This window comes from Garra rufa, chromosome 2 (assembly GCF_049309525.1).
Source record: "Garra rufa chromosome 2, GarRuf1.0, whole genome shotgun sequence".
Taxonomy (NCBI): domain Eukaryota; kingdom Metazoa; phylum Chordata; class Actinopteri; order Cypriniformes; family Cyprinidae; genus Garra; species Garra rufa.
Window position 1 is genome coordinate 53,678,725 of NC_133362.1, and position 26,966 is coordinate 53,705,690.

The following is a 26,966-nucleotide window of genomic DNA, read 5'->3' on the forward strand; positions in this document are numbered from 1 at the left end:
AAAAGTAAATAAATGCATTAATAAATAGTTTTAACACAATATTTTAGAGAAAATTGTACTCAGTCACAGCTATATCAAATGGGCTGAGAGGACAGCTAAGGTCACCTGGAAACCAAACCTGGGTCTTCTGAATAGTCCAGAGACTTGGGAAGGAAGGCATGAGATAGAGCCAGCTTCTAGATGTCATGCTCTCAACCTTTCAGCACTCCAATGAGGACTTTTAAGCAATTTCAGCACCAATACCACAATACTAAAGGCCGGAAGATGAAAAAAGCCAGGCATCAGGCATCCATCAACAACGCCATGGCAAAACACATGTAGTGTTTATCAATAATAAAGATATAACAGAGAAGAAAAGTGAACTGTCCAGGTTGGATGGGGTTCAATTTTCAGAGATTGTAAATTTTATATATATATATAGAGAGAGAGAGAGAAAGAGAGAGAGAGAGAAGTGCTATTAGTCCATACATAAAAAAATACCATATAGTAGTCAACATCTGAAGGGGATCAAAAAAGGTCATCAAAGTGGTTCTAAGACAAGGATAATTCTTTATGCTTTTAGGACAAATTTATTGAAAGGTTTTGATCCACTTCAAATGTTGACTACTGTATATCTACAAAATTATGTTTGTCATTCGTTTTCAGTGAGGTGGATATATGATTAAATAAATGTGCATCAATAAAAAAAAAAAAACCCTAACAAACATTGCAATATTGCAGATTTGACTCACCACAAAAGTTTGTGAACAGGCTCCATAGTTAAAGTGATTCAATAAAATCACGTAGAAATGTTTGTCTGTTATGTATTGAGCACAAAGTGAAAGTAAAGCAGACATTTGTTATCAGATGAGACATAGGCAGGTTATAAAAAAATTTAATGATGCTGAATTTAGAACTACAAACCTACATAACACTTGTATTATTTCTGCCACAGAAAGACAGACTAAAATAGTACGAGTAGTACTGTACTAGCATGCAGTTCAACATATGAGTGTCATAAGCAGTTGTAGTATTTCAGCGAGAATCAGACAATTTAAGAGAGTCTATTAGAAGTTAGAACACTTCTACAGACGTACATTCCAAGAGGCCCATCATAAATCTGACGTTTCATAGCTGGCGCCAGAACGCCAGCCTGAAGCAGACCTAACTAACCAAGAACTTGCAAAATTAACACAAAGACACTTCTTCATAATCAAATCCTTCGAATAAGGAGATTGTCAAATTTGGAGCAAGTAACCAAGATTAATGGTCAAAGAGATGCACATTTTGAACATCACATGATTAAAGTCATTAGCGATATGGTTGGTTTTCCCCCACACACAGGACACAACGGAAATTCCTTCCCTAAACTTTTGACCTCCCAGCTTAGAGAACAGACCCTCACAGAAGGGCACAGAAAACTGTCTATTGATGTACATATGCACCCAAAATTATGCTTAAAGGACTCATGAGCAACTCATCATTTCTCTGCATAATTTCCTATTCATATATGTAACCCATACATTTGTCTATTATGTTTTAATCACTCATTGTGTATGTCCCTTTTGATAACTCTTGAATAGTTTAATGGTTTATATTGATGTTTGATATGTCCGAGTTGGAAATCGCATTCTCAAAATGTTCCTGTAATTCAATTCTTTGCGAAATGTATTATAGTCTTGTTATAGAAATCATGTCCAAATTTATCTCTGCAAAGAGCGGGAATTTGGGATCACGGGACTAATAAGATAACATTGTGATTTGTGGTTTGGAAGGTGAAACCAGCAGCCCACCGGAGTTCAGCCAATGTTCTAATTGGTCAAGACATCATTTTGGGAGGTGTCCAAAGGCTGAGTTTAAAAACTCAAGGACACCCTCAAATCTTCTTCTCTTGCAACTTTTCTTACTCCTGACAACGCTCTTCACGTGCTTCGCGCCGCGGCGTCTCGACGCCGCCTGGCCTGAATGCCAGCCTCCTCATCTAAAGGAAACATGAGGAGATCATTCCACTTCTGTTTTTTTCTTTAATCCTTTTTTTTATTTCTTTCCGTTGAGAGTTTCGTGTCTAGTTAAGTTTGTGCAAGCCGCGACCGACTTAAACGTCTTCGCGGACCTGAACTTTAACAGCGCACGCACATCTCTCATATCCAGCCAACGCCCAAGAAGACATCACATTGACCGACCACCAACCAATCAGCAACCTCGGGAAAGCCCCCTTTTTGAAGCGACGCAACCAAAGGAATTCCCAAAGGCAATGCGCAAGTAACCTCTAGAATCTTACTGAACTGGTGCATTTTGATATAAAGTTTAATAACCTCTTTGAGAGACTCAATACGAGGGTTAATTAAGTGATTGATGGTTGTTCAGGTCTAAGCAAATGCACATTGCTATAACTTGGGACTTCATATTTTCATTCCTTTAAACTCATTCTTTCCTCATGTTCTCTTTCTGCAACCTGTGTGAATGCGTGTTTATGTTAGATTAGTTTGTATGTGTTAGGTTTATCTAATAAATTCATATTTTTATTAAGTATCTTGTGTTTCGTGCTTACAACCCAGATAGCAAAAATCATCTGGCCCAGATCTGGCCCAGACCTATCGCAAGTTCTGGGCCAGATCCGTGCAACGGACTCGGGCCGGTTTTGTACGGCACAACGGGCCAATACCGGCACGGATCCGTTTTTCCGCATCTGGACCAGAACTGGGCCAGCCCCGGGCCAGATGTGAATTCCTTTATGGTGATTTGGCCCAAATGTGGGCCGAATCTGGTCCAGTACCAAGCCGGATCTGGGCCAGTATCATTCCGGATCTGGGCCAATACCATGTTGGATCTGGTTCAGTACCATGCTGGATCTGGGCCAGTACGATGCCAGATATGGGCCAGTACCATGCCGGATCTGGGCCAGCTCATTTTTTTTATATACAAATAGACCTACACACACACACACACACACACACACAAATTGTATACAAAACTACAATTCAAATACAATTTGTTTATTTGTATAGCGCTTTTCACAATACATATATCAATGCAGCTTTACAGAAAAAGCATGTTTTGTTGTTACTTGATAAGACAAATCATACAAGTAAATAATGACTTTATTTAAAGCAGTGACTACAAAGCATCTTATATCATGCAGAATTATCTTACTGTCTTATGCCACCTTTTTGTTGAGCTGTAAAATGAAGCTCTAAATCAACAAAAAGTTTAAAAGTACTGATTTAGATGTATAGACAATTATTTTACTGAACAATAATAAAAAAATACATTGCGAAAAAAGATTTTCTTACTTAGTATTTTTGTGTTGCTTTCTAGTAAAAAGATCTACAAATTCTTGAATCAAGATGAATTTACAAGTAAAACAACTTAAGATATGTTTTTTTTCTAAAAAATTTTATCAATTGTTTTAGTTTTTTTTCTTAAAGCAAATGAAAATATCTGCCAATGGGGCAAAGAATAATCATTTAACCTTTGAATTAATATTATTTTTCTTACCCCATTGTCAGACATTTTTACTTGTGTTAAACAAAAATTTATTCTTTTTTTGTTAGAAAACAAGACTTAATATCTTAAGTGATTTTACTTGTCAGGTGAAAGCATCTTAATTTAAGAATGTTTAGATATTTATACTAGAAAACAAGACAAAACACAGCAGCGTATTCATAATAAAACAACTGAATTACTACACAAAACAAGAGCAAAAGATGGGCCACTTTGCATTTTTTCTTTCATTTTGATCTTTTTTGCACAAAAAAAAAAATTTAACGTTTATTTAAAACACTATTCCAAGTAGTACATGTCTCTAATTCTAGTGCTTACTGTACAAAACATTCGCAAAGATTAAAACAAATCCTACACAATGGGAATGAGAAGAAACTGAATAATTACCACAGGGAAAGTTCTTACTACAAATGTGTTGTCAGAATCGTGTGCTTGAGTTGGTTCTAGTTGTAATAGTCTTATTCAATGTCGCTTTTAAGGTAAATGCGAGCCCTCCATCTGACTCCAGACATTTCTTTCCTTTTCGTTGTCTCTAAAAATAAGATTAAAATTGGGAAAAAAAAAGCGTGTCCACCGAACCTGTCACTGTATCAGTAGTCAGGCTAGTGAAAGTTTTGTACCAAAACAATTTCTCACACAAATGCTCTGTATATTCAAATATAATTTGAGGTCGTGCAAATTAAACCAAAAGGGTCGCAATTTTGAGCCCTGTTTTCGCAAAATGAGTTATGCTCGTCTCCTGTCCTGGAAAATATAATTGGCTGAATCGTATAAATGCTGAAATTAAGATCGTGTGGGGGGTCGAATCGAGATCGCGATCTTTTAACGATTAATTGTGCAGCTCTACAAAGTTGTTAATATATGTAAAAGATTTCTCAGAGTTTATTTGTCAGCAAAACTCTGCTGCATGGCGCAAAACACACTATTTTATCATTTTGTTGATGCAAAAAAGTGTTTTTGTCAAAACTCATTTCATTATTTCATCCTGCAGTTGCTTATAAGTAAAAAAGGATTTATAGGTAAACATAACTAATTTACAAATTTACAGATATTAGAAACACTGCAATAATACAAAGCAGGTTGTAAATTCATACCCTTAAAGGCAATGTAAGGATAATATTTTACAGTTTTGTATGTCCATGTACAGTTGGCATCATCTGAAGTCTTGTTGAGTGTTGCCGTCTTCTGAAGTCTTCAAAAGTAAGGCTGGATCCGATCTAGAACTGGCATAACCTCTGGTAACCTTGGGATGGGCATCCAGAGAAAGAAACAGGAAAGCAAAAGGAGAAAGATTAGCATAGCAGCTGTTCATATTATTTCAGACAAAGGATGATTTATTTAAATTACATATAACTGTAGTGCAATGTTATGAGATGTGTTATGTGAATGCTTGGCTAAAAATGTGTATTTTAAATTAATTTAAACAAAAAGATTGTACCTGACCCCCGGACATTATCAGGAAGACTATTTTAAAATTAAGGAATAGAATTTAAAAAAAAAATTGCTACTTATACTTTAGTGGACTTATATCCTCACTATAACCAATAGTCCAGAGACTATTAATAGAGTTTTGTAACCTCATTACAGGCCAAGTACTATAGCTGCTGTTGCCCCTATTTGTGCTTATTGTGATCTGGTTTAATCACAATAAGAATTTTTATAGAACCCTTGGTAAATATATTATGTGCCCTCAGCATTCAGGGAACAGACACAGTCTCTACAGAATGGACTACATATGCCACAGTATCATTTAATGGGGTTAGTTCACCCAAAAATGAAAATTCTGTCATTAATTCCTCACTCTCATGCCATTCCAAAACCATAAGACCTTTGTTCATTTTCAAAACACAAATTAAGGTGTTTTGAATGAAATCTGAGAGCTTTCTGACCCTTCATAGACAGCAAGGGCCCTACCATGGTCAAGACACAGAAGGGTAGTAAAATTATTAAAATAGTCCATGTGACATCAGCGATTCAACCTTCACTTTATAATGCTACGAGAATACAAATTTAGTTTCCTTTGTGCACAAAATTACTCTCATTTCATTTTCATTTCATAAAATTGTTGAAAAGTTGAATCACAGATGTCACATGAACAATTTCAACAATGTCATTAATACCCTTCTCTGTCTTGACCGTGGTGGTACCCTTGCTGTCTATGCAGGGTCAGAAAGCTCTTGGATTTTATCAAAACAACATGGGCGTGATTAATTAATGACAGAATTTTCATTTTTAGGTGAACAAGCCCTGTAAGTGTGAGGTACATCATAACTGTAATGTGCACTACCTTTCAAAAGTTTACGTCTTTGAAATAAGTCGCTTCTGCTCACCAAGGCTGCATTTATTTGATCAAAAATGAAGTAAAAACAATAATATTGTAAAATATTATTACAATTTAACAAAAGATTTTTATATGAATATATTGTGAAATTAAATTTATTTTTATCAAAGCTGCATTTTCAGCATCATTACTCCAGTCTTCAGTGTGACATGATCCTTCAGAAATCATTCTAATATGCTGATTTGCTGCTCAAAAAACATTTTTAATTTCTAATTATTAATGTCTCATCATTATCAATTATCAAAAGTTAAAGGAAACATTTCTGTTTCAAATAAATGCTGTAAATTAAAAAATAACTTTATTCATCAAAAAATCCTCCAGCGTTAAGTCAAACGCATGATTAATGATTTCTGAAGGATCATGTGACTCTGAGGACTGGAGTAAAGATACTGAAAATGTAGCTTTGCATCACAGAAATAAATTACTTCTATATATAGAAAACAATCATTTTAAATTATATTAATTTCACGATATTACTGTTTAATTGTATTATTTATCAAAATACACAAAGTTGAGGTGGGCAGAAGAGACTTTATGTCACGGTTGAGTAAGGGAGGTCAGGGTCCAAATGCAGGGAAATAATATTTATTAATTAAACAAACAAACAAACAAACAAACAAAGCAAAAGGCCAACACGGCACACACGACTGGATCTGGGCAGGATTAACATAAAACTTGAAAACAGAGACAGGAAACAAACCATACGGAAGACATAAGACAATGCAGACCTGAAAACGGAATGAAGTGTGAGTGTTCTTATACAGAGTCCAGATAGTGAACAGCTGTGTGTGAATCAGTGGTAATGACAAAACAGACGTGATGAATCAGAGTGCAGTGCAAACAGCGACCTCAGGTGGCTGAGGGAAAACCCACAGCCCCGATCATGACAGTACCCCCTCTCTAGGGAACGGCTACCAGACGTTCCCAAAACAAAATTTCTGGAGGGAGGAGGAACGGTGGAAGGTGCATAAGGGGGAGGGATGGCGGGCAAGGCCCGTGCAGCGGAGGGACGTGAGCGGACACCGCCGCCAGATGAACGTGAGCTGGCCTCGCCGCCAGAGGAACGTGAGCTGGCCTCGCTGCCAGAGGAACTTCAGCGGTCACCGCCACGTCCGGAACAGAGAGCGCGGTCACCGGCGAGTCAGGAACAGAGATAACGGTCACCGCCGCTTCCGGAACAGAAAAAGCGGTCAACGCCGCGTCCGGAGCAGAGAGAGCGGTCACCGCCGCGTCCGGTGCAGAGAGAGCGGTCACCGCCGCGTCCGGTGCAGAGAGAGCGGTCACCGCCGCGTCCGGTGCAGAGAGAGCGGTCAACGCCGCGTCCGGAGCAGAGAGAGCGGTCAACGCCGCGTCCGGAGCAGAGAGAGCGGTCACCGCCGCGTCCGGAGCAGAGAGAGCGGTCACCGCCGCGTCAGGAGCAGAGAGAGCGGTCACCGCCGCGTCCGGAGCAGAGAGAGCGGTCACCGCCGCGTCCGGAGCAGAGAGAGCGGTCACCGCCGCGTCCGGAGCAGAGAGAGCGGTCACCGCCGCGTCCGGAGCAGAGAGAGCGGTCACCGCCGCGTCCGGAGCAGAGAGAGCGGTCAACGCCGCGTCCGGAGCAGAGAGAGCGGTCACCGCCGCGTCCGGAACAGAGAGAGCGGCCACCGCCGCGTCCGGAGCAGAGAGAGCGGTCATCCCCCCCCCCACCGCAAAGCAGGGGCGCTTCCGCATAGCCTCGGCGATACGAGCATCCACCGCCAGGCAGGCGTAGATATATTCGAACCTTGCGGCCGACGCCGCCTCGAAAGACATCCCCTCCGTCTTGGGAGCAGAGGGAATGGTCGCCGCCCCCAAGCGGGGGAATGCCGCATCAAAAAAAAAATTCTTCCCCGCTGGACCCATTTGTGGTGTCTGCATTCTGTCACGGTTGAGTAAGGGAGGTCAGGGTCCAAATGCAGGGAAATAATATTTATTAATTAAACAAACAAACAAACAAACAAAGCAAAAGGCCAACACGGCACACACGACTGGATCTGGGCAGGATTAACATAAAACTTGAAAACAGAGACAGGAAACAAACCATACGGAAGACATAAGACAATGCAGACCTGAAAACGGAATGAAGTGTGAGTGTTCTTATACAGAGTCCAGATAGTGAACAGCTGTGTGTGAATCAGTGGTAATGACAAAACAGACGTGATGAATCAGAGTGCAGTGCAAACAGCGACCTCAGGTGGCTGAGGGAAAACCCACAGCCCCGATCATGACACTTTACCATAACAAAACTTACGAAACAGTAGTGTATGTTTGATATTTTACTTACTAGATCATTGGTTTAAAGCACTTTGGAGAAGAACGTTCACTCTGAGTCTGCTGATGTGCCACAGGCCATCATCATGGAAGAATCTAGGAACAAAACATGCAATTTGTCACAGAGATCACAATATTTAATATGCAGTTGCTGGTTTATTAGAAGGATAAACAAGTTAAAGTACAGGTACAATGCAGAAAAAAAAAAAAAGAAAAAAAAAATAATAATATATATATATATATATATATATATATATACCACATTTAGCTAACAGAATATGTTTTTAGTTTTAAGTAGAGTTACATTTAACTGTGAAAAGCTTCTTAAAATTACTATAATAAATAAACATTTAATTTTGCAAAAGAAATTAACAAACACATGGTTATATAGGTTAAATATATTGTGGGGGAAATGCATTAAGTTATTTTTATGAGCTTCTTCAGTTCACCTGTATTTCCTGCTTCTGTCAGCAGCTCTCTTAAGACATTTTGAAACTTTGGAGCTTCCCTTCCGTTGTGGAGGCTTTATTTCTGTCCCCCTGAAAGAATATATTTTGTCAGTATGTGTTTACCTTACAAGATCAAAAAGCATTTTCACTTGTTTTCAGCCATTTAGGTTCAATAAATGAGCCTACTTCCAATAACCCACAGACAAACTGTCAGCAAAAAAGCCAAAAGTTTCCTAAACAAGAGCTTAATCTCTAGAGTTAGCATACCTCGTCTGTGAGATGCTCACGGACTTTTTCGAAGACGATAAAACAATTCTACAAAGTAAATATTCAACAGAAACGTGTGAATTACAGTAAGGAACAGTTTTATGTAATAATTGTGTGATTTTAAGTACTAAACTTACCTAAAAGCAGCGACAACATCAGACTGAGTTTTTGTGTCTGGTGTCGTGCTGCCCATAGTGCTGCCGCCCCGTTTCCACGGCAACCTCTCCAAACTTTTAGACAATCAAAATATTAAAACACGTCAAAGTCACGCAGTATTTACAAAAGTAAACATCTAGAATTAAATCATTACATTATTAATCTAGTTTCATTCATTATCCAATAATGAATTTAAAACAGCAGATTTTTAGTTTAAAAAAGAACCGCAACAATAGCTGGCTCACCTCAGAGACGGAGACTTTCTGGCTGGCAGCCTGTAACAGTAAAAAAACACGATGAAAAACGTTAGTTAGGACAAAGTAGTGTAACACTACTGAAATAAAAACTAAAAACAAACTCTGAGCTAAGCTTTTTGCTGATCGGTGTCTAACGTTAGCTCGTCCCCTCAGAGAAACTGCTGGAAACACAGTAAAATAAAATCTCTTAACGTTAGCTAAACATGTTAACGTTATTTGGAAATGAGCCAAAGTCTCAAGTAGGGCTCACGGCAAAGTGTTGTTTTTACCTGTACTACAGTGCACCAAGCGCCTTACTAGTTATGAAGTGTCACAGAATTAACAAAATAATATATTTTTTCCAATTTAACTCAAGTGAAAACTTACCTGAAAGCCACGGATGTCGCCGGAGGAGTCGCCATCTCCCTGGTGGGTTGCTAAGAGACGAATAACAGTACAAGTTCAAACAGAAAAGCGCGGCAACGGCCTTCTGTCGTGAGTCGGACTCAGGGCTGACCTCTGATGAGCTGGCAAAAAGAGCACTGACCGAATTACACCCACCTAACGTTACGCCTGGCCGATCCTTTTTAGATCTTAGAGTTTATGAGGCCTACGTTCTGCTACGACGTACGTGCGCTGTCTGGGTAATGTTACTGTCTGTATCTATCTCGATCATCTTCTGAACTCAAAGGGAAAAAACCCAGCGTGCTCGTTTCCACGGACGCGGTCGGATCCGCTTTGTGACTGTTGTTCCCGCCCACTGAAACCCGGGCTGAATCCGTGTTACAGCACTGAAACGGATGTGGATTTTCCGGTTTGAAAACGGATCCGGCACGGAGTCAGCTGCTGTCTGGGCTCATTTCCACGGACGCGGCCCGGGTCCGCTCTGCGACTGTTGTTCCTGCCGACTGAAACCCGGGCTCGGGCCGAATCCGTGTTACAGCACTGAAACAGATGCGACTGTTATGCGGATTTGCCGGTTTGAAAACGGATCCGGCACGGAGTCAGCTGCTGTCTGGGAAGTTACTGCCTTAAACTGCTGATTTTGCTACTGTGCTAATATATAGTGTTTTCACTATATTCTGGATAGTAATATCCATTGCAGAGTTTCTGTTAGACGACTTGTGATGAATCGCGCGTCGACTCTGAAACAGCCGTAAAACAGCGATTCTGTTCAAATTCCCTATTGAATCATATTCGATTCCCTTTGAGCTAAATTATAAATTATTATGTAATTAATCCCTATTACAATCTTACATTAATTGGTGGAGAGAATGCGGGCAGTTTAATCTAAATTGTAAGCACAACCAAGTTATTTAATATTTTCTATTTCTGTGGATGAGAGCGTCTGAGTCTAGACTGTATGTGCGTGTGTGTGTGTGACGTAAGCAGCGCGGCCGCCCGCTTGAATGAATGAAACCTAGAGTGAATGCAGAGGACGGTAACTCGAGAACGTCTCTCTACTTTTTAAACTGTAGTAAGTGAGTTTAAAGTTAAGGTCTGAGATCGTACAATAAGGTCGAAATTGAGCGTGTCCCTCATTTTCTGTAATGCCTTATCTATAGTTGAATTAATGTCATTGCGTGTTCCAGTGCCATTCAATTGCTATATTCCCGGCAGGGAATCTCAGTCACCGTTAGCTGAACGGAGCTAAACTACAGTAAATAAAAGTGAAAATAAATCGACGGATAAAGAATAGTTTGAGCGTGTCCCTCAATCTATTTTTAAAGGCCTTATTATTCATAGTTTAATTGTCAATGCGTGTTCCATTGTCAAAGCAACTATGTAATTTGACTCCCCTGGTTAAACATTAGAAATAATGCTTGCCTGTTTGTGTCTGTTCACTGTTCACAGTGAAACAGTGCGATTTAAACGGGAGTGTTTTAAATCTTGATCAAGTAAAGTTTAACTCTAAACAACAGCGAATAAAATCTGTTGTGTCTACGTGCTCAGAGAAACTGGCACGGAGATTTATGATCCGCCGAGATCATTTATTATTTTGTTTCCTCATTTGCAGCGCCAAGCTGCCACTTAAATAAAGTTTAAATCCAACTCTGAACTAATATACACCTGTTGGTCTATTTTTCTGTCCTATGTCTCAATTTTCTAACTTTACCACTTTATATGCATTTTACTAGAAAGGGGAACATTACTTCACAATTATTAATTGTGACAAATTGAAATTTAATTCAAACATTAAATTTATTTGGACTCATTTGAATTTCCTCATCTGGTCATTTCATATGATCATTATTTCTAGTATTCTCTCTTTTAGGTCAATCATTTTAGGTACTAATAAGCCTTGAACTTTGAAAGTTAAGGGTAACTTATTTTACCTAATTAATTGATTTACCCCTATCAACAGATTCTATTCAGAATCACACTTACTCATTTCTTTAATTGCGTTTTTACCCCTATTTCTTCCTCTCTTGGTTATACAATTAACCTCCATTTTTTTTTATTTTTTTTTTATTTATTTTGTTTTATTTCCTCCTGCATTTAATTTCATTTTGATTACTTTGCCGTTTATTACTTTTAATTTCACTTTACCCTACCTTTCTCCTTTACCTCCTTGTATCCTAGCTTGGGAACGACACACCTGAGCTTTAATAGGAGACATTGTTATCCCTCACTACGAGTTCAAATAAATTAGAAAGACAACTCTCTTTCACTCAAATTTTATTGTTGTTTTATTAGTTGTGCAGCAACTATAAAACGACACTCTACTCGTAGTCGGGTATAACTGCCACGCAGCCTGTGAGTGGACCCAATCCACTCAATTTACTGAGTCTCCTTCCCTTCCCTTCTACCCAAGTCTCTCCTGTTTTCTTTCTTCTTTCCTCCTCACATTTGCAGGGACCTGTAAGAACCATCAATCGATTCTAAGTGAATGAAATGCAAAATCTTGTCAAAGAACAGTAATCATCCTTATGAATTTGATTGTAATCAAACCCTCTTTCGTTCTTCCTAACCTCCCTGAATTTGAAAACGCATTCCAAATTTTTGCATCTCATCCCATACTGAGATCAATTATTAGAGATAAGTGTTGAACACCCGTTGTTTTCGAAGCCTCCTTGGTAAGCGGTCCAACTGTAAGGTGTTCGGTGTCAATCCTGTCAGACTAAGAAAAGAGATACCAGCACTATTATTATATTCTCACGTCTCGAACCGAGATATAATAATATTGTTTACCTTTTTAACAAAATCTTGGTAAAATTCCTCCCATTGGAAAAGGGAATTGTTTTATTTCACTGACCTGTTTTCACCTTTTTCTCTTTTTTTCTTCTTCCTCATTAGAGTGACGAAGTCTTCACATCCCTAGTCTACCTAGACACCCTGAGACCAACACTATCTTCGCCACACTTCATTAGGGGTTCACAATCACTGACACAACACTTAGTTGTCCCACCACACATAGGCTTCTACTTCACACAGATCTGTGTCAGTCTCCCTTCTCCTCAGCGTGCAAACATGCCACAGACTGCAGACCCCCTTGCCCATGGGGAAGATGTGAACACTTGGCTGAGAGACATGACGGACAGCCTCACCCCCAAGACCTTTGAACTGTTATTATTCGTAATGAGAAGGTTCCTGACACAAGATTCAAGCCAGAATAACAACCACGAGGAGCTAGTCAAAATCACCAGCTCCCTAAGCGATGCCTTCACAACCCAGCTGAAACTGAGCGACAAGCACATCACCCATCTTCAAGAGGAGCTGTCACGTGCTCAACGCCGCATAGACAAGCTGGAAGTGAAAGTTCAAGATCAACTCAAAGCACCCAACGAGAGGGAGCAGGAAACAACGGAACAAGTTAAAAAGCTTCAAGCAGCCCTGGCAACAGCTCAACTTGACCAGCAACAAGCAAAAGCTGCCCAGAGAGACCTGGTAAATAGACTCCAGTATGCCGAACAGCTACTAGAGAAAGCCAATAACGACATCAGCAACAAGAATGCTGAAATCAGTGCCTTAGAAAACCACCTTGAAAGGTACAGCACTGACATAGACAATCTGACCCAACATCTAGACAATGCCAACAATGAGCTCTACGTGGTCAGAAAAGAGTTAAAATATGCTTATGAGCTGGAACTAGAGCCAAGAAGAGCGAAGCATATCTCAGCCTCACCACTGCGGAGCAGTGCTAAGTCTCACATCCAAGAACTGGCATCCAATGAAAGAAGCGAAGGGCCACCACCCGAAACCTCACTGGCCTTCGCCACACAGATCTTTCCTGTCACCGAAAGCAGAGACCCCATCCAAGCAGACCTTGGAGCTGCACATGGGTTGACCATCAAAGACCTCAACAAGCTGTCTAAAAGCATCAGCCAGTTTGACCCGAACTCCAAAGAGGGCCACGACATCCAGGCCCACCTGCAAGATATTAATTTTCATTTAGAAATGAGACCTCATGTGACTGACAGAGACAGGTTGTACCTCCTAAGAGCAACGTCAAGTGTCGAGGTACGAAACTTCATAGATCGACAACTCAGTCACACAAAGTCAAACTACCAGCTACTTTGTGAGGTCCTGATCAAAGAGTTTACAGACCCTGAGTCTGAATATGGACTGTTAACCGCCTTGGAGACCAAACAAGGTCGACAAGAGACGCCACAAGCCTACTATAACCGGCTCCGAAAAGCCTACTTCGGTGCACACAACAAACCTGACCTTGAAGAAGAGGTGAGCTTCAAAAGCCTTTTTCTGAAAAATCTGCACCCTGGAGTCAGTCGTCACCTCGGCGTCATGGCCTGTCCGCGCTCCATGACCATCCAACAGTTGCGCGATCTAACACAGAAGGCCTACACCAAGCAAAAGTTGACCTCAAAGAAAGGTAACAAAACCTCCACACTCTTGAACTCTGTAACCGAAGACTCAAGCCTTGCACTGGACGACACCCAGTGGCATCACAACACCCGAGTCTTCCATCAAGAGCAAAGAGAACGTGAGCCCCATGTCCACAACAGCTATCAGCCCAACCGCTGGGAAAAGCCATGGGACCAGCCACACTTCTCAAGAAGCCCAAAAGAAAGGATCAGCTGGAAACCTAACTGGACGTGCAAAGCCAAACGACCGGCTTGTCCAACAACAACTAGAGTGGGTAAGCAAAGACAGAACCCACATCAGCACCACTTAGACACCCACAGTGCTAAGTCTACACAAGAACAAGACTGTTCACCCTCAGAAGACATGGAACAAGTCATGAAACAACTGAAAGAGTTCCTTGAAAACCAGCTAGACACAAATGACTAGAAACAGAAGTCATGCTCGCTGTGACCAGCGACAGAACGGAAGGCCGACAATCACCTGGTACACCACCGCATCAGAGATGACAAGCACCTGTTCAACAACCGCCCAGAACAAACAAGTCTCTCACGGCCAACCGCTGATGAAAACTCTGAGGTACCAAAGAACATCACCTCAGTCACCCATCACTTACAAAGAAACTGTCAAATGAACTTCAACTCCATGAACCACATTCATGTCTGTGCAACAGCAACCACTAAAGCACAGAAGGTCAGAAAGTCTGCCACAACCAGAAGGCATCACAAGTGAAATGCAACATAGGAGACAAAGTTTTGCACCCAGCTTCACACAGCCATGCCAAACTACCTCTGACTGTCTGCTAAAGAACTTCCTGCCTTGCTGGACTGACCCCCATCTGAACACACCCTCATCCAAGCCAAGGATGCAGAGAGCATCTTCACCGACCTACAAGAAAAGGGGGAGCCAAAACAGACTGAAACAGATCTGACCATACATACACTACACAATTAACTTTCACACCCAGAGGTAACCACACCTACTGATAACACCTTTGACAAACATATTCTTCCCACGAGTAGAATATTCAAATCTCAGTTTAACATAGTTTTACAACATGCAACTAGCCTCACCCCAGGTAGAACACCTGACACTATGTTAAGGTACATGACACATCAGCTGCACCTGCCATCCTAGCTCAATAGTACTCGCAACCCTGACTAGGAAAACCCGCAGCTAATTTTCTTTGTTTTGTTTTTTTCCTCTTGCCTATCGCTTTCCTTCCCCTCTTGCTTTAGCAGGTGAAACTCCTAGCCACCCTACAAGGGTCAAAGGTCTGATATTAGGATTGACTTGCCACACCTAATATCCGCAAACCATTCTGAACTGAATGGGAGCCAGAGAGCTCCATGCAAGATAGGTCAACTCATTTTACCACAGATGATGTCACCATAAACTAAGGTGAACGTCTCTAAATTTAATACCTAAAATAAACAAACAAACTTAATCACAAAATTTGATCAAAGGATCATCATACAAAAACAAATTTGAACAACAATATCTAGGTGAATTCGACCATTTTCCAGGTACTACATGTACCTGAATAGCGTAATGCCATGCACCGGTACAGTAACTGTCCTGGAAGTGTTGTCTTGTTGTTTGCTGTGTTTGTGTCTGCTTCTTCTGCCTGTGTTTCTCCAGCGCTCGTCGATGTCTTCTGCCAACAACACATCACCGATCGAAAGGGGGATATGTAGTATTTCAGCGAGAATCAGACAATTTAAGAGAGTCTATTAGAAGTTAGAACACTTCTACAGACGTACATTCCAAGAGGCCCATCATAAATCTGACGTTTCATAGCTGGCGCCAGAACGCCAGCCTGAAGCAGACCTAACTAACCAAGAACTTGCAAAATTAACACAAAGACACTTCTTCATAATCAAATCCCTCGAATAAGGAGATTGTCAAATTTGGAGCAAGTAACCAAGATTAATGGTCAAAGAGATGCACATTTTGAACATCACATGATTAAAGTCATTAGCGATATGGTTGGTTTTCCCCCACACACAGGACACAACGGAAATTCCTTCCCTAAACTTTTGACCTCCCAGCTTAGAGAACAGACCCTCACAGAAGGGCACAGAAAACTGTCTATTGATGTACATATGCACCCAAAATTATGCTTAAAGGACTCATGAGCAACTCATCATTTCTCTGCATAATTTCCTATTCATATATGTAACCCATACATTTGTCTATTATGTTTTAATCACTCATTGTGTATGTCCCTTTTGATAACTCTTGAATAGTTTAATGGTTTATATTGATGTTTGATATGTCCGAGTTGGAAATCGCATTCTCAAAATGTTCCTGTAATTCAATTCTTTGCGAAATGTATTATAGTCTTGTTATAGAAATCATGTCCAAATTTATCTCTGCAAAGAGCGGGAATTTGGGATCACGGGACTAATAAGATAACATTGTGATTTGTGGTTTGGAAGGTGAAACCAGCAGCCCACCGGAGTTCAGCCAATGTTCTAATTGGTCAAGACATCATTTTGGGAGGTGTCCAAAGGCTGAGTTTAAAAACTCAAGGACACCCTCAAATCTTCTTCTCTTGCAACTTTTCTTACTCCTGACAACGCTCTTCACGTGCTTCGCGCCGCGGCGTCTCGACGCCGCCTGGCCTGAATGCCAGCCTCCTCATCTAAAGGAAACATGAGGAGATCATTCCACTTCTGTTTTTTTCTTTAATCCTTTTTTTTATTTCTTTCCGTTGAGAGTTTCGTGTCTAGTTAAGTTTGTGCAAGCCGCGACCGACTTAAACGTCTTCGCGGACCTGAACTTTAACAGCGCACGCACATCTCTCATATCCAGCCAACGCCCAAGAAGACATCACATTGACCGACCACCAACCAATCAGCAACCTCGGGAAAGCCCCCTTTTTGAAGCGACGCAACCAAAGGAATTCCCAAAGGCAATGCGCAAGTAACCTCTAGAATCTTACTGAACTGGTGCATTTTGATATAAAGTTTAATAACCTCTTTGAGAGACTCAATACGAGGGTTAATTAAGTGATTGATGGTTGTTCAGGTCTAAGCAAATGCACATTGCTATAACTTGGGACTTCATATTTTCATTCCTTTAAACTCATTCTTTCCTCATGTTCTCTTTCTGCAACCTGTGTGAATGCGTGTTTATGTTAGATTAGTTTGTATGTGTTAGGTTTATCTAATAAATTCATATTTTTATTAAGTATCTTGTGTTTCGTGCTTACAAGTTACTGCCTTAAACTGCTGATTTTGCTACTGTGCTAATATATAGTGTTTTCACTATATTCTGGATAGTAATATCCATTGCAGAGTTTCTGTTAGACGACTTGTGATGAATCGCGCGTCGACTCTGAAACAGCCGTAAAACAGCGATTCTGTTCAAATTCCCTATTGAATCATATTCGATTCCCTTTGAGCTAAATTATAAATTATTATGTAATTAATCCCTATTACAATCTTACACAGTGAATGATCTTCTGAGCTACAACAGCAATCCAGGAAGTGAAAACTCAAATGATTAATGATACCTTTCCAGATCAAGTAAGAGTGTGATTTTTTTTTTTTCAGGTTTAGATACTAAAGTTTGCTTATTGGATATTCAGACATATTGTGGTCTTGGATAAGTACACTTAGTTAATTTGCAGAATTATAATAAAACAAATAAATATTTACACTTAATGTGGTCTTCATTTAGAGAAATGTATAAACCTTATTTAAAAGTAAGTTCTTACCATCTCAATGTACCATTCAATAAAGACAAACAGGCTTGATTTGCCAATTCACCTAAAATGTTTATTAAAATTAAGAAAAGCACCTGTTGTGCCAAATCCTGTCCACCAATCCTGATCCCAGTCATGCATCTAGATCCTAAAGTGTTTTATTGGCTACCAGTAAACATTATTTCAGTGAAGTCATTTAAATATTATACCCTTATTGTATTACCACTATTAAATTTATAAAAGTGAAAACCGAAATATTACTGTTGCAATGCGACAATTGTACTGTATAATATAAAATATGAATATCACCATTTTACTTTACAGAATTATAAAATAAATTTATGTTACTCAATATATAATAAAATATAACTGTCACGTATCTGGTCTATCTCATCATGAACTCTTGCACACACATTCTGGACTTCAATCCCCATAAGCCACTGCACCAATCACTGCACACAGCTGCTCCTCGTTTCCCACTGAACTGATTGCTGCATACACCTGTTTATCATTTACCCACATGCATTTAAGCCACTCACACACACAGCCACCTTGCGAAGTCTTATCGTTCCATATGGTCGTAATTCTAAGCGTTTTTCTCTGTGTTGGATTATCTGTGTATGACTCTGGACTGTGTACCCCGTTGACGATTCCTGCTTCCTGCCATTGCGACCATTGCCTGTCTATCGAACTGTTTCCCGGATTACCTACGTTGTTCCTGTTGGTGATTATTCTGGCCTGTTGACGATTCTAAATAAATGCTGCAAATGGATCCGCACGTCTCAGTCTGACTCCTCCTTGTGACAATAACTAAGCTTTAAATTGTAAAACACTTATTTTAAACATCACTTAATTATTATTTTGAAATAAAACTTTGTTTATAATTATATATATATAGACAGTTACATATAAATTAATAAAGATATATACATATAGTCACATAAATGTAAATACATGCAGATGCTCAGATAGATACACATTATATTTTTACGTATTATATATATATATATATTTTTTTTTTTTTATATATATATATATACACTTATGCAGTGGTTTAAAGAATTGCAGCTGGTTTAGTTTTGATAATCGCCATAACATGGTTTATTTTTAATTTTTAATAATTGTGCAGTCCTATATTTAATTTAATACTAATTAATTATTTACACGATTTTAATCAACTCAAAAACCCCTGTTTTGGAAACCCTAGTTGGAAAGGACCAGAGAAAGAGACAGGATCTGGCACAACACCCCCAGTGAGCAAGCCAAAGGCGACAGTGGCAAGGAAAAAACTCCATAAAGTCAGGAGGTAAAAACCTTGAGAGGAACCCGACTCAACAAAGGGGGAAACCCATCCTCTTCTGGCATGGCGCAAACATTGCAAAAACACATTCATTTAACCTAATATATGGAATATTAATATATTTAGAAATTAAACCAATTATGTTGTATGGTCAAATAATTTCTAAACATATTAAAATTAACTGGTCTTCGGATTATTAGATGAAGGATCGCCCGCCATCTAGCCACTGGATCTGACTCTTCTTGCAGGCTGGATGTCCTGTGGTAGAGGAAGTATAACAGATGTGATACCGTTAGTAAATTTATTTGAATTGTTTTGACTCCACAAGACTTATGAAAAACAAAGTTTGAAAGACGGGTGTGATTTGTCTTGCAAGAGAACCATTTACACTTTAAAATTCTAAGCTCAGTATATAATAAAATGGACTGAAACACTAGATTTTACTAGAAGTATTTATGAACTTACATCAGTGCTTTAGTATGCATATTTCTCTGCTTCTTCTGTCTTCAGCATTGTCCTTTGCTCTGGTCTTCAGTGCCATCAACTACTGGTCCCATCCTGTAAATAATAAATGAATAATAGGATCATTATCATACACAAATACTAAAGTAGTAAATAAAAGTAAATTCACAACTTAACTTTACAGAAAGACACTACTTGTTTTTATTTAGTCACAAAACAATCTTCCAAACTTCAAAACCAATTCTAATCTTATGCTTACCACAGATGCCGGTATTCAGATGCTGTCATCATTAGTGTTGTAGCACACTCGATCTTCTCAGGCATTCTGACTTCAACTGCTGAAAAACATCAACATCAAAATGAGATTAGAATTAACATTTTCTTATAAATGTGGTTATGATGTGCAGCAGTACAGTGATTGAATCAAAATGTTTAAACACTTAGCTTTGGATGGTATATTGCAGAGTAGCATCCAGTCTTGGACATGACTGCTTTTGTCTCTTCCTGCAACTTTACAGAAGGGCACATATTAATGACAGAATAACAGTTCAATAACTGCATATAACACATTTAGTACAGATTGTCGAACAAATTAAAATTAAAACTTCTAATATAATCGGTCTTTGTCAGTCACGTGACTTTGTTGTGTGTGACGTCACATAGGCGCCATTTTGAAGGTATCGCTACTATAGAGAATAGTTCAGTGATTGCAAGACATTTGTTCCGATAAATTTTAGCTGCTATAAAAGTGAAGCTGGACAAGCGTAAGAAATCCGAGTGTATCCCATACCGGGATAAACTTAACAAAGATGCCAGGGAGCGTTATTTAAATAAACTAGCGTCCATTCACCATGTTGACCCATACGAGCTCACTGCAAAGAGTTGGAGTGCAGATCTCTCACTGCTGCCTCAAACTTCATACGTGGATATAGTAAACTATCTTGTTTACGGGATAAGCGCTTATACATGTGAACAATTTAAAAACTACAAATCTCTTGAAGCCCACGGACATTTCACCAATGGCTGGGTACGGGATTTGTTTACATTTCGACTGACGGACTGCGACAACACCATAGTGACAACAAAGGTAAGGTGTAATGTTACTCCAAAAGTTAAGACTGTTTCCATCAAATTGACATAAATAATGGACCAGTTTCACAGACAGGGCTTAATTTAAGCCAGGACTCGTCCTTAATTAAAGTAAGATATTTAAGCAGCTTTTATAAAAATGTTGTAGAAGAAAATATTACATGTAGAAATTTGGAATGATCTAATTTTAAGAATGTTAAATGATCTAATATCCCCTTTAATTAACTGAACAATCAGATTACTCAAACCAAAGACTAACATAATAAAACAATTTTCTCTGTTTTACAAATATTCAGCTCTGTTTATGTTTATGTTGTCTACAGGTCTTGCACTCACAACGCACCACTCCAGGCATGGGTCATCATTAGCTCTTCTGGGGCTATATCTTCAGGTCACTGCACATGTACGGCTGGAATAGCGGAAAAATGCACACATGTTGCAGCTTTGCTTTTCAAACTGGAGGCAGTAGTCAGATACAGGGAGACAACAACCGTAACTGGCCAACCTGCATACTGGATGATCCCAAGTAACATCACAAAGGTGGGACCAGAGGCAGGACACAGAATAGACTTTACCTTTTAATTGTCTTCTGGAAGGACTTCACTGAACACCTGTAAGTTCAAAACAGCAACAGAGGGTCCGTGGGAATCATATCTTAGACATCTGGATATGTATAATGGCGCCCTGAAGTTTGAATTTCAAAATGCAGTTTAAATGCAGCTTCAAAAGGCTCCAAATGATCCCAGCCGAGGAAAAAGGGTCTTATCTACCCTGCTGAAAAAACCAGCATATGCTGGTTAGGTATGTTTTGGTGCTGGGATGCTGGTTTTAGCTGGTTTATGCTGGTCCTTTGCTGGTTTATGCTGGTTTATGCTGGTCCTTAGCTGGTTAATGCTGGTCCTTAGCTGGTTTATGCAGCACCAAAACATACCTAACCAGCATATGCTGGTTTTTTCAGCAGGCGACCGAAACGATTGGTTATTTTTTTAAACAAATTGACAATTTATATACTTTTTAACCTCAAATGCTCGTTCACAACTGAATCTGCAGGTCCAACATTTTCATGTGATGCTGGATATGATGTAGGTAACATCTATACAGGAAAAATAGATGAACCTCATTGTCTGGATCCAGTTGTCCCTCAACCTCCAAATGTGTGAAGACTGTAAGGTCCAGGACATTTTCATACATTTGATGCTGTGAGGTAAGCCACCATAAAATTGAAATTAAAAACTTTTACATGCATGAGTACCCCAGGGAAGCTATCTCTGCAAATACATTTGCTAAAATATTAAACAATTATTTGTAAGAAACACAGCTCATGTCACCTTAAGAAGCAGGAATGTAAGAAATAGTTGGGTGTTGTTTCCATAATGTTAGTATAATTGGTTTTTTTACATGTGTAACAGGTATTAAAAGTAATGTTCATTTTGTATATAGAATTACACAAAAAATGTTAAGTATACCTGATATGCCTATCTGTGTGTGCATCTTCCCCTTTAAATTTCTTCAGCAGCGTAAATCTTAATTTCCTGTCTTTGCACCACCTCTTCCCTTTCTGCGCTGTCTCCGCATGGGAGAGGTGGGTTTCTGTCAAGCTCCAATTAATCTGATGTCATCTCTAACTTTTATATCACTTTAAAAGATAGTTTTCCTCTTTAAATCATATATTTGACTCTATTCTTCATGTATATTTTGTTATTTTCATTAATTCGTTTTTATTAAGATTGTGATTTAATTTTGATGTTTCGTCGATGCGTTCGTTGTATATGCTAAATGAGTTGCACTTTCTCCTTTAACAGAAAGTACGAAAAGGGCGAAAACACACTGCTAAAAATCATATTCTGTGTTATCAGGTATGCTGTTTTGTCACTTGTTGAGTTTGTTGTTTAAAAGTTGTATTTCCTTTCCTCTGCGCGCCCTTTCTGCGCTGTCTCCGCATGGGAGAGAAAGTACGAAAAGGGCGAAAACACACTGCTAAAAATCATATTCTGTGTTATCAGATTAAAGCAGCAGTTGAACCGTCACTTGATGTCCGTCTGGTTACTCGTGCAACAGAAAGAAAACACAACGCAGACTATACCGGTTACAAGTGGTGCCGTTGACCATTTCGGATCATCAGATCAGCGCTTCGCAGATCGCCGTGGTTGCGTGACGGCTCGCCGGCTTCGCCGATCTCCTTCTGCCGGGTTTCTTTCGTCGCCATCGCTCGCGGTGGCCCTGTGTTCGCGGATGAGGAGGGCGCGTGTGTGAGATGAACATCGCGGGACAGACTGTGTCATCTTAAAGGAACGGTAAAGCGTGTCATTGCCTGACTGATCGACGACTTCTCTCTGCGGCGAAATTTCGTTCATCGTTGGTGCGTGCTGATGAGAGAGACTGTGTGATAAAGACCGCTGAACGCTTCACTGATCTTCGTGCATAGTATACTTTATCTGAACAGATTATTGTTATTGACTGTCTATAAGTTTAACATGAAAAATAGTGACTAACTAATTTTGAGAAGGAAAATATTTTACTTCCACCAAGAAGAGAGATCTGAAACTTTTTCCCTTTGAACTGTATTATTTCTGATATTTCACTGAGTTGGTTAGATTGCTATTTTCAGCATATCTTATATGAAATATACGTGAACATTTCCGAATTGGGTTTGTTTTCAAAGCATATTGAGTTTTCACATTTTATGTGTTTTCACTTTACGTTTGAAAAATGTTTGAGGATTTTTGTAAAGACGATTTCAGCCATATGAAGCAATCTAATGTAACCTTTCCGATGGGCAGGGGTGGTGGGCCTGAATATTATCAAAATGAGAGAATGTCCGAAATTACATCACGTTGTTATGGGAGAGGGAGAGCGTTAGCTAATGTGGGTCTTGATTATATGCACACAGTTGATTCAGCAATCGGTGCTTCTGTAGGCCCAACTGCTAGCTCCACCCCAATCACACGCCCAGATGCTGAACGTGTAATTTCCCCTGAGGCATTGGGGAGCATTATTTCTGATTTAGCTCAGAAAATAGGGGAGAGTATTTCGGCCAGCCTTAATCTTGTGCACCAGCCCAGCCCAGTACAGCATAATCCTCCTTCCCAGTCTCAGCACTCCAGTGAGTGTATGGATGCATCTAAACTGAAGGTGATAGTTCAGCAAGATTCAGCATCTCCGCCATTCTTCAGGGGCGATAAGAGTGATTAGTTTACCATCCATGAATGGGAAGATATGATGTGCAGTTATTTAAACAGAATGAGATGCAAAACGCAAACAGATGTTTCAGATCTCATCATGAGCAGACTGGCTGGAAAAGCGAGAGATGTTGTTAAGGTGTCCCTACGAAGCCGTCCTGAACTGAGCACCAGTGAGCTTCCAAGTGCAGTGTTTGACATATTGAAACACAACTTCAGTGAGTTGGCTTACTCAAATATGCCTATGGCCGACTTCTATAATACTGTCCCGAGAGCAAATGAAAGTCCCATGGATTACTGGATCCGCCTTAACAAGGCCATAGATGTTGCTGATGAGTGCTTGCGCAGACGTAATAAGAGTGTTGAGGATCCCGCTGCTGAAGCAGTCATGATGTTTATTTCACATTGTCCAGACCCAAGTCTTGCTATGTCTTTTCAGTTCAAACCAGCGGAGAAGTGGAGCGCTGCTGAGGTACAGGAGCGGTTGGATAGTCATCAGAGGGATGTAAAGAGATTCTCATCGAGGACACAGCACACAATGTCTCTGTCAGCTTGCAACCACTGCTCTGTTACAGCATGCCCTGATTCAGTGTCCAGTTCTTCTCAACAGCCTGCTTCCACGCCAGCCCAGTCTCTGCCTTCTGTAAGTCACCTTAATCCTAATGCTCCTCCATTTGCTCCGGACACCAGTCTTCAACATATGGTTGGCATGATGGATAGAGTCCTGTCATTGTGCACTGCCTCTTTAACTTCGTCCAGTCAGGTTCATGCCGGCAAAACTTCAGACTTCAAGACAAACTTCAGCTCTGCATGTAGGGTCTGTAGATCCAAGGAACACACCACATACTCACACTGCAGACGTCACAGGCTATGTCGCCACTGTCTCAGTCCTGGCCACTTTAAGAATGACTGTCCTAAAGCAGCGTGCCCTGCGACTCCCTCAGATGATGCTCAGTTAAACTGAATAGCCCATGTGATGAGAGGGGTAACATGGGCAATTTTAATGAAAACTCCCTCACAGAAGAAGCAGATGTGCAACATGTTTTTGTGAACAGCTGCAAGTCATTGCCAGAAGACAGAACTGTTTTATATGTAGGGTCTCAGAGAGTAGATGGAGCGAGTGAGTTGTTTTATGCTCCTGTGACAGTTTGTGGCCATTGCACATTAAAGGGTTTACTGGATTCTGGTAGTATGTCCTGCACGCTTAGTGAAGAGGGTGAGTCCAAGCTGAAAGCTGATGGTCTCTTTCCACGTCCTCAAGCGATTCCAAGTAATGTGGTTCTGGTAGGATGCGGTGGTCTTACAATTCGGCCAAAGTGTACATATGACTTGGAGATTGAAGTCTATGGATTTAAGTTTGTCGTTCCAACTCTTGTGGTGCCTGGACAAAGAGACGAGTTCATAATTGGGAGCAATGTGATCAAATGCATTCTACAGAAGATGAAATCTCACGACAAGTACTGGGATCTTGTTTCCTGCAGTAATAGTGACCCTGAATGTGAAAAATTCCTTGAGCTTCTGAGCTGCATCTCCCGATGGTCTGGCCCTCAGCAGCCTGATAAACTCGGTACTGTGAAACTCTGCCAGGCAGTCACTCTACTCCCAGGACGCGAGTATCTTGTTTGGGGTAAATTGCCCGCAAATGTCCCTGTTTCCCCGGGAAGCACTGTACTTGTTGAGCCTACCACTACACGTTCAGCACCTAAAAACATCCTTGTCGGACGAGTAGTAACACCAATGTGGAGTGATCGATGGGTGCCAATGAAAATACTCAACCCAAATCCAACAGCCGTGACACTTCGCCGCAACTCTAAACTAGCTGACGTTTCTTCCTGTCTGGCCGTCGAAGACATCACTGTCATGCAGGGACTGAGTAGAACCCATCGCGACATTCTAAATTCAGATCCCCTTGAAAACACCTTGCCATTTGATCCCGTGCAGTTGCTGAAAGACTATGGTCTGGGGGATGTTAACATTGATGGATGTGAAGTTTCTGAGGTGTGGAAGAGAAAATTGTCTTCTCTTATTGTGTCTTATCATGATATTTTCTCCGAGGATAAATTGGATTGTGGAGAGGCAAAGGATTTTGTGCACAGGATCCATCTTTATGATGAGCGCCCATTCCGTCTTCCCTATCGTCGCATCCCTCCTGCACATTATCAAAAACTGAGAGAAGTGTTGTCAGAAATGGAGGAAAAAGGAATAATCAGTAAATCCGTCAGTGAGTATGCATCGCCTTTAGTGATGGTTTGGAAAAAAGATGGTAATATGAGAGTATGCACTGATTTTCGCTGGCTCAATGCTAAAACCATCAAAGATGCCCACCCTTTACCACATCAATCTGACTGTCTTGCAGCCTTAGGAGGTAATGCCTTTTTCAGCACCATGGACTTAACTTCAGGATTTTACAACGTCCCACTCCATGTGTCTGACCGCCGATACACTGCCTTCACAACACCAATGGGGCTATACGAGTATAATCGTCTCCCTCAAGGCCTTTGCAATAGTCCCGCGTCCTTCATGCGCATGATGCTCAGTATCTTTGGTGACCTTAACTTTTCCAGTCTTCTCTGTTATCTTGATGACCTGTTGGTTTTTGCTCCATCTGAACAGGAGGCACTGAGACGCTTGGAGATTGTGTTTTCTCGATTGAGATCCAGCAACCTGAAGCTAGCTCCCAAAAAGTGTCATTTTCTAAGGAAGTCTGTAAAGTTTCTCGGCCATATGATCGATGGTTCTGGTGTTTCAGTTGACGAAGAGAAAGTGAAAGTCATCTCTGCTTTTCAAAAGGAGGATCTGATGAAGGAAGACGGAACCACGCCTTCACAAAAGAAAATCCGTTCATTTCTCGGTATGGTCCTGTACTACCAAGCCTTCATTCCAAATTGTTCACGTATCGCCAGACCCCTATTCAACTTAACGGCTGGCCAGAGACGTTCAGTGAAAGGTGGTTGTAAGAGAGCAGGCACAATTCAGGAGTTGACACCTCAGGACTGGACCGTAGACTGTGATGTGGCCTTTGAGGAATTGAAGAGGGCCCTTGTTAAAAGTGTGGTACTGGCTCATCCAGATTTTGAACGTCCTTTTCTGCTCTGTACTGATGCTTCGTTACACGGCTTAGGTGCTGTACTTTCTCAGATTCCCGCTGGTGAAGACAAGGCGAGACCAATAGCGTTCGCTAG

General features: G+C 40.4%; 1 long non-coding RNA gene across 1 annotated transcript; it reads right to left on the reverse strand.

The window, feature by feature from the left end:
• Positions 1-18,807: 18,807 nt before the first annotated feature.
• On the reverse strand, positions 18,808-19,917 carry LOC141325608 (uncharacterized). The gene is made up of 3 exons (XR_012353786.1): positions 19,776-19,917; positions 19,520-19,612; positions 18,808-19,312 (listed from the first exon to the last, which is right to left on the reverse strand). It is a non-coding gene; the product is annotated as an uncharacterized lncRNA (long non-coding RNA).
• Positions 19,918-26,966: the final 7,049 nt, after the last annotated feature.